Source organism: Phyllobates terribilis, unplaced genomic scaffold (genome assembly GCF_046119375.1).
Source record: "Phyllobates terribilis strain yellow unplaced genomic scaffold, ASM4611937v1 Scaffold_296__1_contigs__length_2355070, whole genome shotgun sequence".
Lineage (NCBI taxonomy): Eukaryota > Metazoa > Chordata > Amphibia > Anura > Dendrobatidae > Phyllobates > Phyllobates terribilis.
In genome coordinates this window covers 1-14,801 of record NW_027363056.1, presented here as the reverse complement: position 1 = coordinate 14,801, position 14,801 = coordinate 1, and positions in this window count along the sequence as shown.

The window sequence follows — 14,801 nt, the reverse complement described above, 5'->3', positions numbered from 1 at the left end:
ATTGGGGTCTCTCAATTGGCGGAAAGCCTCCCGCTCATACTTGTTGATAGGCCAAATAACAATGTTGCCCCCCTTATCTACACCCTTGATAACCACGTCACTGAGTTCCTGAAGCTGTTGTAAAGCTCGGCGATGGTTATATGTGAGATTATCAAATTTCCGTTTTGTTGGTAATCTAAGGAAATCTTCAGTGACAAGTTTGGTGAAAATCTCTACTGCAGGGCATAGAGATAAGGGGGGAACCTTGTAGATTTCGGCATAATAGATTGAGGGAACCCACCTCGTGAAGGATTGCAGTGTTCCTCTGCCAGTTCTTCCAAACATCTCAATGCTTCTCTCTCAGTCACTGCTGCATCCATAACCTCCGGGCTCTTGTGATGCAACTTCTTCAATACCAATTTGCGAGAAAATAGGTGTAGATCTTTTATCCCTGTGAAGAAGTTGAAAGCATTAGTTGGAGAAAATGTAAGACCTCTCCCCAGGACCTCCACCTGTGGGGGCTGATATTAGTAGCCGCAGAAGGCTCCATTAGCCAACAATGTTCCCTGGCTATTAATATCAAACCACAGCTGTTTGTTTAGCCTTAACTGACTAGATTACAGGAGCAGCCCAGAAAAAAATTGACATGGGGTCCCCCTATAAAACCTAACCAGCAAAGGCTAAACTAGACAGCTGTGGGCTGATATTAATAGCCAGGGAAGGGGTCATGAATACTAGCCCCCTTCGCGGCTATTAATATCACCCCTCAGCAGTCCCAGAAATGGCGCATAAGATCCCCAATACTAACCGTGTAGTAAAGTGAACGGCGCTTTTTCAATAAAAACACGGCCAGAATAAAGTATTTTAATGTATACTGACAGGGGTGTAAAATCACCCCTAGTCAGAATACAGTGCTTCAGGGGGTCACTGTGGTTCATCAGCTGAAGATCAGCTGATGAGCCCCTGTGAGTTTACCACCATGGGAACATTCATGCAAATGTTCTCAGGTTGAACATCAGCTGATCGGACATGAGACTGATCAGCTGATTACCGGCGTCAGCAATCAGCTAATGGTCACGTGGTCATCAGCTGATTGTTGCCAGCACTGATCAGCTGATGATCACGCGACCATCAGCTGACCGCTGACTTCACTGATCACCTGATGGTCGCGTAACCATCAGGTGATCGCTGACGGCACTGATCACCTGATGGTCACGTGACCATCAGGTGAACGCTGACTTCACCGCAGGTCCTGGCAGCACACTGCGGTGCGCAGGTCCACGCCCTGCAGTGTACCGCTAGCCACTGAGGACAGAGCATATATTATATATATATATATATATATACACACACACACATACAGTATACATATACAGTACAGACCAAAAGTTTGGACACACCTTCTCATTTAAAGATTTTTCTGTATTTTCATGACTATGAAAATTGTACATTCACACTGAAGGCATCAAAACTATGAATTAACACATGTGGAATTATATACTTAACAAAAAAGTGTGAAACAACTGAAAATATGTCTTATATTCTAGGTTCTTCAAAGTAGCCACCTTTTGCTTTAATGACTGCTTTGCACACTCTTGGCATTCTCTTGATAAGCTTCAAGAGGTAGTCACTGGAAATAGTCTTCCAACAATCTTGAAGGAGTTCCCAGAGATGCTTAGCACTTGTTGGCCCTTTTGCCTTCACTCTGCGGTCCAGCTCACCCCAAACCATCTCGATTGGGTTCAGTTCTGGTGACTGTGGAGGCCAGGTCATCTGGCGTAGCACCCCATCACTCTCCTTCTTGGTCAAATAGCCCTTACAAAGCCTGGAGGTGTGTTTGGGGTCATTGTGTTGTTGAAAAATAAATGATGGTCCAACTGTGACGCGAGTCACTACAGAAATAACAGTCTCAGAAGAGGAGAGAAAAGACTAATATTACTGAAAGAAATATAATATTAGAGCTACTTACTAGATAAGAATAGGGAGGTCAAACAATCCAAAGTCAAGTCCAGGAAGATGGCGCAGTACAAAGGGAGCAGACAAAAGAGTAGTCAGATAACAAGCAAATGGTCAAAATCCAGGTAAGGGAAAATAGTCAGGCGGGGTCAGGCACAGAGCACAGAGAGATCAGTCCTACACAGGTAATACCAAATGTACAATTGACACTGGGTGAAGGAGCTAGCATGCTTAAGTAGAAGACTAATCAAGGGAAGTGAACACAGATGATTGCAGAAACAACCCAGCAAACCCAAAACAGACTGACAGCCTCCACACAATAGTAACCTAGCAGACAAGGAAAGTGTGGAGACCGTGACACCAACTAAACGCAAACCGGATGGAATACCATGCCGCTGCAAGACGCTGTGGTAGCCATGCTGGTTCAGTATGCCTTCAATTTTGAATAAATCCCCAACAGTGTCACCAGCAAAGCACCCCCACACCATCACACCTCCTCCTCCATGCTTCACGGTGGGAACCAGGCATGTAGAGTCCATCCGTTCACCTTTTCTGCGTTGCACAAAGACACGATGGTTTGAACCAAAGATCTCAAATTTGGACTCCTCAGACCAAAGCACAGATTTCCACTAGTCTAATGTCCATTCCTTGTGTTCTTTAGCCCAAACAAGTCTCTTCTGCTTGTTGCCTGTCCTTAGCAGTGGTTTCCTAGCAGCTATTTTACCATGAAGGCCTGCTGCACAAAGTCTCCTCTTAACAGTTGTTGAAGAGATGTGTCTGCTGCTAGAACTCTGTGTGGCATTGACCTGGTCTCTAATCTGAGCTGCAGTTAACCTGTGATTTCTGAGGCTGGTGACTCGGATAAACTTATCCTCAGAAGCAGTAGTGACTCTTGGTCTTCCTTTCCTGGGGGGTCCTCATGTGAGCCAGTTTCTTTGTAGCGCTTGATGGTTTTTGCAACTGCACTTGGGGACACTTTCAAAGTTTGCCCAATTTTTCAGACTGACTGACCTTCGTTTCTTAAAGTAATGATGGTCACTCGTTTTTCTTTGCTTAGAATTTGTATTATGGCAAGAAAAAAGCAGCTAACAGTCTATTCAGTAGGATTATCAGCTGTGTAGCCACCTGACTTCTGCACAACACAACTGATGGTCCCAACCCCATTTATAAGGCAAGAAATCCCACTTATTAAACCTGACAGGGCACACCTGTGAAGTGAAAACCATTTCCGGTGACTACCTCTTGAAGCTCATCAAGAGAATGCCAAGAGTGTGCAAAGCAGTCATCAAAGCAAAAGGTGGTTACTTTGAAGAACCTAGAATATAAGACATATTTTCAGTTGTTTCACACTTTTTTGTTAAGTATATAATTCCACATGTGTTGTGTGGCGCCCCTGAGGGTTCGACCGCCACAGGGATGCTGCACTTCTTTAATGGAGTGTAGTGTTCCTCCTCTGAGGTAAGAACAGTGTGATAGTCGTGACCCAATCTTTGCATCCAACACCACACTTCTCCACCAGAGGGGGCTAGTATGTTACAGGGAGACTGGGGAACCAAGAGTGAGGGGAACCAGTTAGTGGGTGTGGGTGGAGGACCTACAAGTTAGTTACACTTTAAATTTCATATTTAATAAAAAGCCATCTTTGGTTTTGGTCTTTGTGCTGTTAAATACTGTGTGTTACTGTGCTCTCCCACTCTGATAGTGGACCCTGTGTGGGCCTGCAGAGGTCGGAGACACGGCCCTCATACCCTGGTCTTGGGACGAGAGGCAAGTTGCAGACGGGGAATGTCTCAACCCGGCCAATGACCATGACCAAGAAGGCCTGGAGCTTAAGAGTGTGACTCCACAGCAAATGGATCCCAGGCAGGATGCAGACGGAGCGGTGTACGCCACCTGTCCTCGCCAACCTGATATATTCAGAGGGAGTCCGGCTGCAAGAGGGGTACCTACCCCCGACACCCGACCTTGCTACTCCATGTCCTGGTCGGGGAAGCCCGGTAGGCCCTGAGGATCCCACCGGGTACCGGACGGAGCGGAGCTGCCACCCGAGCCCTTGTTCTGAGAGGAGCTCAGAGGGAGACCCGGCCTATTTGCACACACACTGACAGGAAAGGATTAGGCCCGTAGTTCAGGAACACTCTGGTGTAGTGTCCCGACTGAATGCTGGACTTACTCGGAGGTTGTCGGACCCCCGTCTCTGGTGACCGAAGGACTCCGCGGGGAGCAGGGAGTCACCTTCCTCATGCCATCTATGTGAGTAAAGCCTTGGAAGTTCACCCCTACGGCCTCCGGACTGTTCATTCTGCGCCACACCACGAGACGCGGAGCCTGCATTCCTTCACTACTACCCCCTCCATCCTGTCCCTCTGCCCTGAGGCCACGCTCCGCCTGTGGGGAGTAGTAATAACTTTGACCGCCATAACACCATGTCTCAGCGGACTGAAGCGGCGCTGGTGGCCCTTCACCAGGTACCACCGGTGGCGTAGTCGTTAATCAGCCACTCAACCCGGACAAGCATACACCATCTCTTTTTTTACTGTGACGGCCCTGAGCACGGGTCGGGTCCGGGCCACGGCTACACCCCATCTCTCCATCACAGGACCTGACTCCGAGTCCCCCATCTCCCAGGGTAAAGAAAAGAGCTTTTTCGAGTAAGAGGCGTCACAGCTGATTCATAGTTTTGATGCCTTCAGTGTGAATGTACAATTTTCAAAGTAATGAAAATACAGAAAAATCTTTAAATGAGAAGGTGTTTCCAAACTTTTGGTCTGTACTGTATATATACACACATATACAGTATACATATATATACACACACATATACAATATATATATATACCCAAATATTTTGATTATGTGTATATATATATATATATATTTCACTTTCTTACACTTTTTTTTACTTTTACACTTTGTCCCACTATGGGACTTTCATTTTTTGCAGGCCGATCGCTTGTACAGCATAGAGATGCAGCAGCAGCATCTCTATGCATGCAGCCTGTCAGCGCTGCACACGCACAAGTTATTTTGATTGTGCACTGCGCATGATCAAAGTAACTTTCTGGTGACCCGGATGTTGTCATGACGACATCGGGTCATCATAGCAACTATCGGGACCCCGTGCTCACAGTGCAGTTTTTGATTCAAGGTAAGAGAGTCGCGCTTACCTCCCCCCTGCTCCCGGAATGCTGCGATCGACTTAGTTCGCAACATTTCGAGGGAGCGGTGCGGCCCCACTCCTGGCACAAAGCATCGGGTGTTGGCTGTGAGAATCAGCTGACACCCGGCAGCGATCGCGCCAGCACAGCCTCTGTATGGGTGCGATCGCCAAGGCATAATAATACGCACCTGGTCCAATAGGCCCAGGTCGCAGGTACATATTATTACGCCTGACATCAGTAAGGAGTTAATATCAGATTTGTGGGGGTCCGGCACGTGGCACCTCCACTACTCAGTTGTTTGAAACTCCGGCAGAGGTCAGATGTAAACATTGTTGAGGAGCTGAACATCACAGCTCTGGTCACTGTGTAGTGGCTGCTACCTGGTGCTGCAGATCAGCTCCTATTACATGAATATTAGCTGACTTGCAGGACCCACAGTACAGTGAATGGAGCAGTGATGTTCAGATCTTCAAACTATTTACATCTGAGCGTTGCAAACAACTGATGGGTAGAGCCAGTGCCGCGTGTCGGAGCCCACCTATCTGATATTGATAACCCATCCCCAGGATGGCATCTCAGTAGATACCATACCAGGATGGGGGACATTATGCCAGAATGGGTACATTATACCAGAATTAGGTCATTATGCCAGAATGTGAGACACTGTAACAGAATGGAGTGCATTGTACCAGGATGGGGGGCATTAAACCAGTATGATGGTCATTACCAGGATGGGGGTCATTATACCAAGATGGGGGGTCATTATACCAGGATGGGGACATTATATCAGAATGAGGACATTATATCAGAATTGGGGACATTATACCAGAATTGGGGACATTATACCAGAATAAGGGACACTATACCAGAATGGGGTACACCATACCTGGATGGGTGACACTATATCAGAATGGGGACATTACATCACAATGATGATATTATACCAGTATGGGGGATATTATAGCAGCATGGGGGACATTATGCCAGAACTGGAGATACCATACCAGGATGTGGGGCATTATACCAGCTTTGGGGACATTATAGCAGAATTGGGAGCATTACACCAGCATGGGGGATATTATACCAGGTTAGAGACATTATACCAAAATGGGGACATTATATCAGAATGGGGACACTATACCAGGATGGGGACATTAAACCAGAATGAAGTAAATGATGCCAGAATGGGGACATTACCAGACAGGGGCACAGGTGGGGGAAAATGTCATAGCATAAGGCCCAGCATGTGGGAGATTATTACAAGAAGGAGCCAGGATGGGGGACATTACTACATAGGGAGAGAACACATATTTCTTTATAGGATCCAGAACGCTACAAGGGCCCATACATCTGACCAACATGCCGGTGGGGGACTATCAGACTCTAGTTACTCCACTAGGTGGGACCAGATCATTTCCAGGACTCCTTGTTCTTTACATTGAAGATAATTCTTAATGACATTGGCTGTATGTTTGGGGTTGTTGTTCTGCTGAAGAAAACATTTGGATCCAATCGGACACCTCCCTCATGATATTGCAGGATGGATAAGTATCTGCCTCTATATCTCAGCATTGAGGGAACCAATAATTCTGACCCAATTTCCACCTCCATTTGCTGAAATGCAGCCCCAAACTTACTGGACCCTCCACCGTGCTTATGCATCACTATTGCCCACAGACGCTCATTATTGTACTGCTCTCCAGCCCTTCAGTGAACAAAATCTCTTCTGTAATAACATTTTTCATATTTTGACTCAACCGTCCAGAGCACATCCTGCCAATTTTCTACACCCTGGTTCCTCTGTTTTAATGCATAGTTGAGTCACTTGGCCTTGTTTTGATGTGGAAGATATGGCTTTTTCACCACAATTTTGCTATGAAGACCACTTCTGGCCAGTCTTCTCTGAACAGTAGATGAGTGAAGCTGAGTCCCACTGGTTGCTGCCAGTTCTGAGCTGATGGCACTGCTGGACATCTTCTGCTTTTGAAGCAAAGTAACCATAATGCGTCATACATCTGCTGCACTAAGTTTCCTTGGCCGACCACTGCATCTACTGACCTCGACGTTGCACATTTTCTTGTGCATCTTCACAAGTGCTTGAATGACACATCTTGAACCCTCAATCTGCTTTGAAATTTGTGCCTTAGAGACCTTGCTGATGTAGTATAACTTCCTTGTGTATTCTTGCTCAGTCTTGCCATGGTGTATGACCAGACACCTGACTGTATTATTACAAAATCCCTGACTTTGCGCAGGTGTACCTAGAAGAATTGACGCTGTTTTAAAGTGAAAAGTTGGTCACACCAAATATTGATTGGATCTAGATTTTTTGTTTGTTCATTCACTTGTATTTTGTTAATTGATTAAATAGATCATTAACATTTCTATTTTTGAAGCGTTCTTACTTTACAGCATTTTTTCTACACCTTTCTAAAGATTCTTTTTATGTGATTGTGTCTTTTATTTGCTCATTAATAATCTGATATACCTTTTGGTATTTTGTTTATAGTTGTTTTTTTGCTGTTGGGGTAAATTGTAGGATATTGATTTCAGAGGGGTTTCCTGATCCTTTGATTGTAGGAATGAGTGGTATATATGTGCTAATAAATTAGGACAAAACGTAGGAAATTTAGGAAAAAACTGAACATCTCAGCAGTAATAACATGCTGATTGTGATGTCATGAAGATGACTTGAATTTCCACCAATCAGAGATCAGCATGTATCAGGTCACCCAGATAGAACAGTCCATGAAACATGAGTCACGGCCACTGTGAGGTCATAATGCTGATTAGAATTTCCACCAGTCAGAAAACAGAACCGCCCAGAAGAACCACCCAGGAGGTATGAGTCATCGCCACTGTGAGGTCATAATGCTGACCAATCACAGAGCAGCCACACCCAGATTTTCCACCAATCAGAGAGCAGCCACACCCAGATCTTCCACCAATCAGAGATCAGCAGTGGGTATAAATAGCCGCTACCACCTGCCCGGCTTAGCCTTGCACTGGTTGGGTCTCTCTTTTTTTTCCTCTCTCTTGGTCTCTCTCTCTCTCTTCTCTCTCTCTTCTCTCTCTCTTCTCTCTCTCTCTTCTCTCTCTCTTCTCTCTCTCTTCTCTCTCTCTTCTCTCTCTCTCTCTCTTCTCTCTCTCTTCTCTCTCTCTTCTCTCTCTCTTCTCTCTCTCTCTCTTCTCTCTCTCTTTCTCTCTCTCTTCTCTCTCTCTTCTCTCTTCTCTCTCTCTTCTCTCTCTCTTCTCTCTCTCTTCTCTCTCTCTCTTCTCTCTCTCTTCTCTCTCTCTCTCTCTCTTCTCTCTCTCTTCTCTCTCTCTTCTCTCTCTCTTCTCTCTCTCTCTCTCTCTCTCTCTCTCTCTCTCTCCGGCCCTCTTAAGGGCTACCCCAAATGTGTAAAAGATAGAAACCAATATTTGTGTTGTTTGTCCGTTTTATGAGCCTTTGATTAACCCCTTCCCACTCTTTGCCATATATATATATATATATACATAGTATGTGCAGGTGGGCCTTAAAGGGAATTTCCAGGACAAACATATTGATGGCCTATCCCCTGGTTATCTCATTAATATCAGATTTGTGGTGGTCCGGCACGTGTCACCTCCACTAATCAGCTGTTTGCAGCTTCGGTCGAGATCAGATGTAAACAGTGTTGAGGAGCTGAACATCACAGCTCTGGTCACTGTGTAGTGGCCGCTCCCTGGTGCTGCAGATCAGCTCCTATTACATGAATATTAGCTGATCTGCAGGACCCGCAGTACAGTGAATGGAGCGGTGATGTTCAATCTTCACACTATTTACATCTGAGCGCTGCAATCAGCTGATGGGTAGAGCCAGTGCCGCGTGTCGGAGCCCACCGATCTGATCTTGATAACCCATCCCCAGGATAAATCATCATTATTATACTACTGGAAACTCCATTAATGGATTGTCTGGGATTAATAACATGAGCCCCTTCTTTAAGAAAAAACAGTCCCTAACTGGTCACAGGATAAACGTGGGATTTCAGGTCACCCATTTACTGCAATGCAGCTGGCAATGCCACCCAGCGGATCTAAGCAAGTCCCGGGGCCACAACAATATACAGCCAGTGCCCGAGTATAGGATGGAAGATTAAAAAAAATCTTCAAAAATGTATTTTGTATGAGGCATACATCAAAAATACAGGCAATGCTTTTCCTGACAACACTGAGTTTTATAATGTGGAAAAAATCGTTTAAATAAACACTGTGTGAACATAACCCTAACTGCATTGTGACTGTGTATATACATATATAAGCTGCCCCTCCCCCACCATGTGGGCATTCTCAGCGCGTACTGACCAATGCTGTCCACCAGGTGGCATCAGCAGGAAATTACAGCGATGAGACAAGCACTGCATGACAGCCCCGCCCCAATCTGCCCTATACCAGACACGCCCCCTACCAACGCCCCGCCTCCACTGCCATGACAACCGAATTATTTAATGGCAGAAAGAGAGACCTTATATGAGCAGAGAAGTAGCGGCCGGAGCGCGGGGTCCGCACAGGTGAGCGCCCCCATAACACAGTGTATGTACTGCACGTCAGCTCTATGGCAGACTGTCACCTGTGCTGGATCCAGTACGTGTTACACTTATATCTGTACAGAGACACAGAGGACGCAGCGGGGCCCTGTCGCCAGATATATATATATGTGTGTGTGTGTGTATATACAGTATATATGTGTATGTATATGCTGTATTACTGTATATATGTGTGTGTGTGTGTGTGTGTGTGTATATACAGTATATATGTGTATGTATATGCTGTATTACTGTATATATATTTGTGTGTGTGTGTATATACAGTATATATATGTGTATGTATATGCTGTATTACTGTATATATGCGTGTATATATGTACTAGCTATTAAACCCGTTCTACGCCCGGGTGGCGAGCATTTTTATTGGTATATGGTCTCCCATCCTGGTATTTGTGCTGCCCCCATCCTATTGTGGTATGCATGGTCCCTCCACCCCCCAATCCTGGTATTCATGGCACACCTCATTCCCCAATCATGATATGTATGGTCCCCTCACCCCCCAACCCTGGTATGCATGGCACACCTCACCCCCCAATCATGGTATGTATGGTCCCCTCACCCCCCAATCCTAGTATGCATGGCACACCTCATTCCCCAATCCTGGTATGCATGGTCCCCTCACCTCCCAATCCTGGTATACATGGCACCCCTCACCCCCCAATCCTGGTATGCATGGCACCCCTCACCCCCAATCCTAGTATACATGGCACCCCTCATTCCCCAATCCTGGTATGCATGGCACCCCTCATTCCCCAATCCTGGTATGCATGGCACCCCTCATTCCCCAATCCTGGTATACATGGCACCCATCACCCCCCAATCCTGGTATGCATGGTCCCCTCACCCCCCAATCCTGGTATACATGGCACCCCTCATTCTCCAATCCTGGTATGCATGGCACCCCTCACCCCCAATCCTGGTATACATGGCACCCCTCATCCCCCAATCCTGGTATACATGGTCCCCTCACCCCTCAATTCTGGTATACATGGCATCCCTCATTCCCCAATCCTGGTATACATGGCACCCCTCACCCCCTAATTCTGGTATGCATGGTCCCCTCACCCCCCAATCCTGGTATGTATGGTCCCCTCACCCCCCAATTCTGGTATACATGGCATCCCTCATTCCCCAATCCTGGTATGCATGGTCACCTCACCTCCCAATCCTGGTATACATGGCACCCCTCACCCCCCAATCCTGGTATGCATGGCACCCCTCACCCCCAATCCTGGTATACTTGGCACCCCTCATTTCCCAATCCTGGTATGCATGGCACCCCTCACCCCCAATCCTGGTATGCATGGCACCCCTCATTCCCCAATCCTGGTATGCATGGCACCCCTCATTCCCCAATCCTGGTATGCATGGCACCCCTCATCCCCAATCCTGGTATGCATGCCCCCCCCCCCAATTCTGGTATACATGGCACCCCTCAGCCCCAATCCTGGTATGCATGGTCCCCTCACCCCCCAATTCTGGTATACATGGTACCCCTCACCCCCAATCCTGGTATGCATGGTACCCCCTCATCCCTATTCTGGTATCTATGGTACCCCCTCACATCCCCAATCCTGGTATGCATGGCACCCCTCATCCCTATCCTGATATGCATGGCACCCCTCACCCCCAATCCTGTTATGCATGGCACCCCTCACCCCCAATCCTGTTATGCATGGTCCCCTCACCCCCAATCCTGTTATGCATGGTCCCCTTACCCCCCAATCCTGGTATGCATGGCACCCCTCACCCCCCAATCCTGGTATGGATAGTCCCCTCACCCGCCAATCCTGGTATGTATGGTCCTCTCACCCCCCAATCCTGGTATGTATGGCACCCCTCACCCCCCAATCCTGGTATGTATGGCACCCCTCACCCCCCAATCCTGGTATGTATGGCACCCCTCATCCCTATCATGCTACACACACATACAAGAAAATAAACACTTATACTCACCTTTCTTCCCTGTGCTCCAGCGCTGTTTCCCGTTCTGCTGGAGGCCGGGGGAGGAGTGCGGCGCCGAAGTACGCGTGTGCTCATACCACGCTGTCCGGCTCCATTTTGCTGAAGACACATTGCAAATGTGTCTTCAGTAAAATGGCGCCGGATAGCGCTATGCGCATGTGCCGATTTCAATGCCTCCCTCTTCCCCCGGACTCCGGACCGAACAGAAGCGCCACGGTAGCGCTCATCCCGGTCAGGTAAGTATGTAAGTATGGCGCCAGAGATCGCGGTATGTGTTCAGTGTATACGCATACCGTGATCTCCAGCACCATACACTCCTCTTACCTGTAACGGCTCCATGCGTTCTTCAGTCTGGAGCCAGACTGTGCAGGCGTGTCGCACTAGCGCAGACTATAAAGGCTTCAGACAGAGGGACGCTTGTAGCGTTATATTATAGATACTCTATATGTATGTATATATATATATATGTATACTGTATATGTGTATATGCATACTGTATGTATATATATATGTATACTGTATATGGGTGTGTATATATGTATACTGTATATGGGTGTGTATATGTATACTGTATATGGGTGTGTATATATGTATACTGTATGTGTGTGTATATATATGTATACTGTATATGTGTGTGTATATCTATACTGTGTATATATGTATACTGTATATGGGTGTGTATATATGTATACTGTATATAGGTGTATATATATATGTATACTGTAGATGTGTGTATATGTATACTGTATATGGGTGTATATATGTATGCTGTATGTGTGTGTATATATATATGTACAGTGCTGGCCAAAAGTATTGGCACCCCTGCAATTCTGTCAGATAATACTCAGTTTCTTCCTGAAAATGATTGCAATCACAAATTCTTTGGTATTATTCTCTTCATTTAATTTGCTTGCAAGGAAAAACACAAAAGAGAATGAAGCAAAAATAAAATCATTGATCATTTCACACAAAACTCCAAAAATGGGCCGGACAAAAGTATTGGCACCCTCAGCCTAATACTTGGTTGCACAACCTTTAGCCAAAATAACTGCGAACAACCGCTTCCGGTAACCATCAATGAGTTTCTTACAATGCTCTGCTGGAATTGTAGACCATTCTTCTTTGGCAAACTTGTAGTGAGCTGGCCGTCTCTGGCTGTTCTGTGATAATTGATATAGAGCCTGTTACAGAAGTGATTACACAGGATGATGTTGCCACCTTGTGGCCAGAGGTTGCACCTGCGCAGGGTGTGATGACAGAGAAAAAGACTGAGCCTCCTGTGTCCCGCCCTAGAGAGTCACGTGACCAAAGTGGGAAGCAGGAAAAAGCGCGCGCAGAGTCTGCTGTGGTCTGTGAAAAGAGCCAGGACGGTGTGCAGGCCCTCGTGTGTGGCGCAGGAGAGACTCTCAACGTGATTTCTTCTATCTGACACCATATCCTCGGAGCCTTCCCCAGCTCCTGCACTGCTGAAGGATTCAGCTGTTACACTCCCTGCTACTGGAGTGTGGACTACATAAGGGGACCCACCAGAGCTTCTATCCGGATCAGAGAGACTGTAAGCGGGACCTCTGGCGAGAGGCCGAAGTATCCCTTCCTTTGTTTCCGCGAATTCTGCTGTTCCTGTTTTTTTTCCGGCTGGGACGCCTTCCTGCAAAGACAGACAGGCCTGCGACGGGGGACACATCCTTCTAGAGTAAAGGACTGGTAACGTGTGAGTAGGGACAGTGAGGGTCAGCTTATCAGTACACGTTATTACTGTGCATATTTACGGTTGTCATTTATTGTTTTTTTTTCTTTGCTGTGTTAAAAATGTATGCGAGTAAAGATACGGTTGTCAAGATAGAGTCTGTGTGTGGGTATCTTGCTGGGCCAGATCATAGATACCAATGCGCGGCCTTGCCCGCGGTCACTTCAAACTGCTCCAGGTCCCTGATATTTGAAGGGAGCCTTCTCCAAACTGCCATTTTGCGATCTCTCCACAGATGTTCTATGGTATTCAGGTCTGGACTCATTGCTGGCCACCTTAGAAGTCTCCAGTGCTTTCTCTAAAACCATTTTATAGTGCTTTTGGAAGTGTGTTTTGGGTCATTGTCCTGCTGGAAGACCCATGACCTCTGAGGGAAACCCAGCTTTCTCACACTGGGCCCTACATTATGCTGCAAAATTTGTTGGTAGTCTTCAGACTTCATAATGCCATGCACACGGTCAAGCAGTCCAGTGCCAGAGGCAGCAAAGCAACCCCAAAACATCAGGGAACCTCCGCCATGTTTGACTGTAGGGACCGTGTTCTTTTCTTTGAATGCCTCTTTTTTTTTCCTGTACACTCTATGTTGATGCTTTTTCCCAAAAAGCTCTACTTTTGTCTCATCTGACCAGAGAACATTCTTCCAAAACGTTTTAGGCTTTCTCAGGTAAGTTTTGGCAAACTCCAGCCTGGCTTTTTTATGTCTCGGGGTAAGAAGTGGGGTCTTCCTGGGTATCCTACCATACAGTCCCTTTTCATTCAGACGCCAACGGATAGTATGGGTTGACACTGCTGTACCCTCGGACTGCAGGGCAGCTTGAACTTGTTTGGATGTTAGTCGAGGTTCTTTATCCACCATCCGCACAATCTTGCGTTGAAATCTCTCGTCAATTTTTTTTTCCGTCCACATCTAGGGAGGTTAGCCACAGTGCCATGGGCTTTACACTTCTTGATGACACTGCGCACGGAAGACACAGGAACATTCAGGTCTTTGGAGATGGACTTGTAGCCTTGAGATTGCTCATGCTTCCTCACAATTTGGTTTCTCAAGTCCTCAGACAGTTCTTTGGTCTTCTTTCTTTTCTACATGCTCAATGTGGTATACACAAGGATACAGGACAGAGGCTGAGTCAACTTTAATCCATGTTAACTGGCTGCAAGTGTGATTTAGCTATTGCCAACACCTGTTAGGTGCCACAGGTAAGTTACATGTGCTGTTAATTACACGAATTAGAGAAGCATCACATGATTTTTCAAAGGGTGCCAATACTTTTGTCCACCCCCTTTTTTAGGTTTGGTGTGGAATTATATCCAATCTGGCTTTAGGACAATTCTTTTTGTGTTTTTTTCATTGAAGACAAATTAAATGAAGAGAATAATACCAAAGAATTTATGATTGCAATCATTTTCAGGAAGAAATTGAGC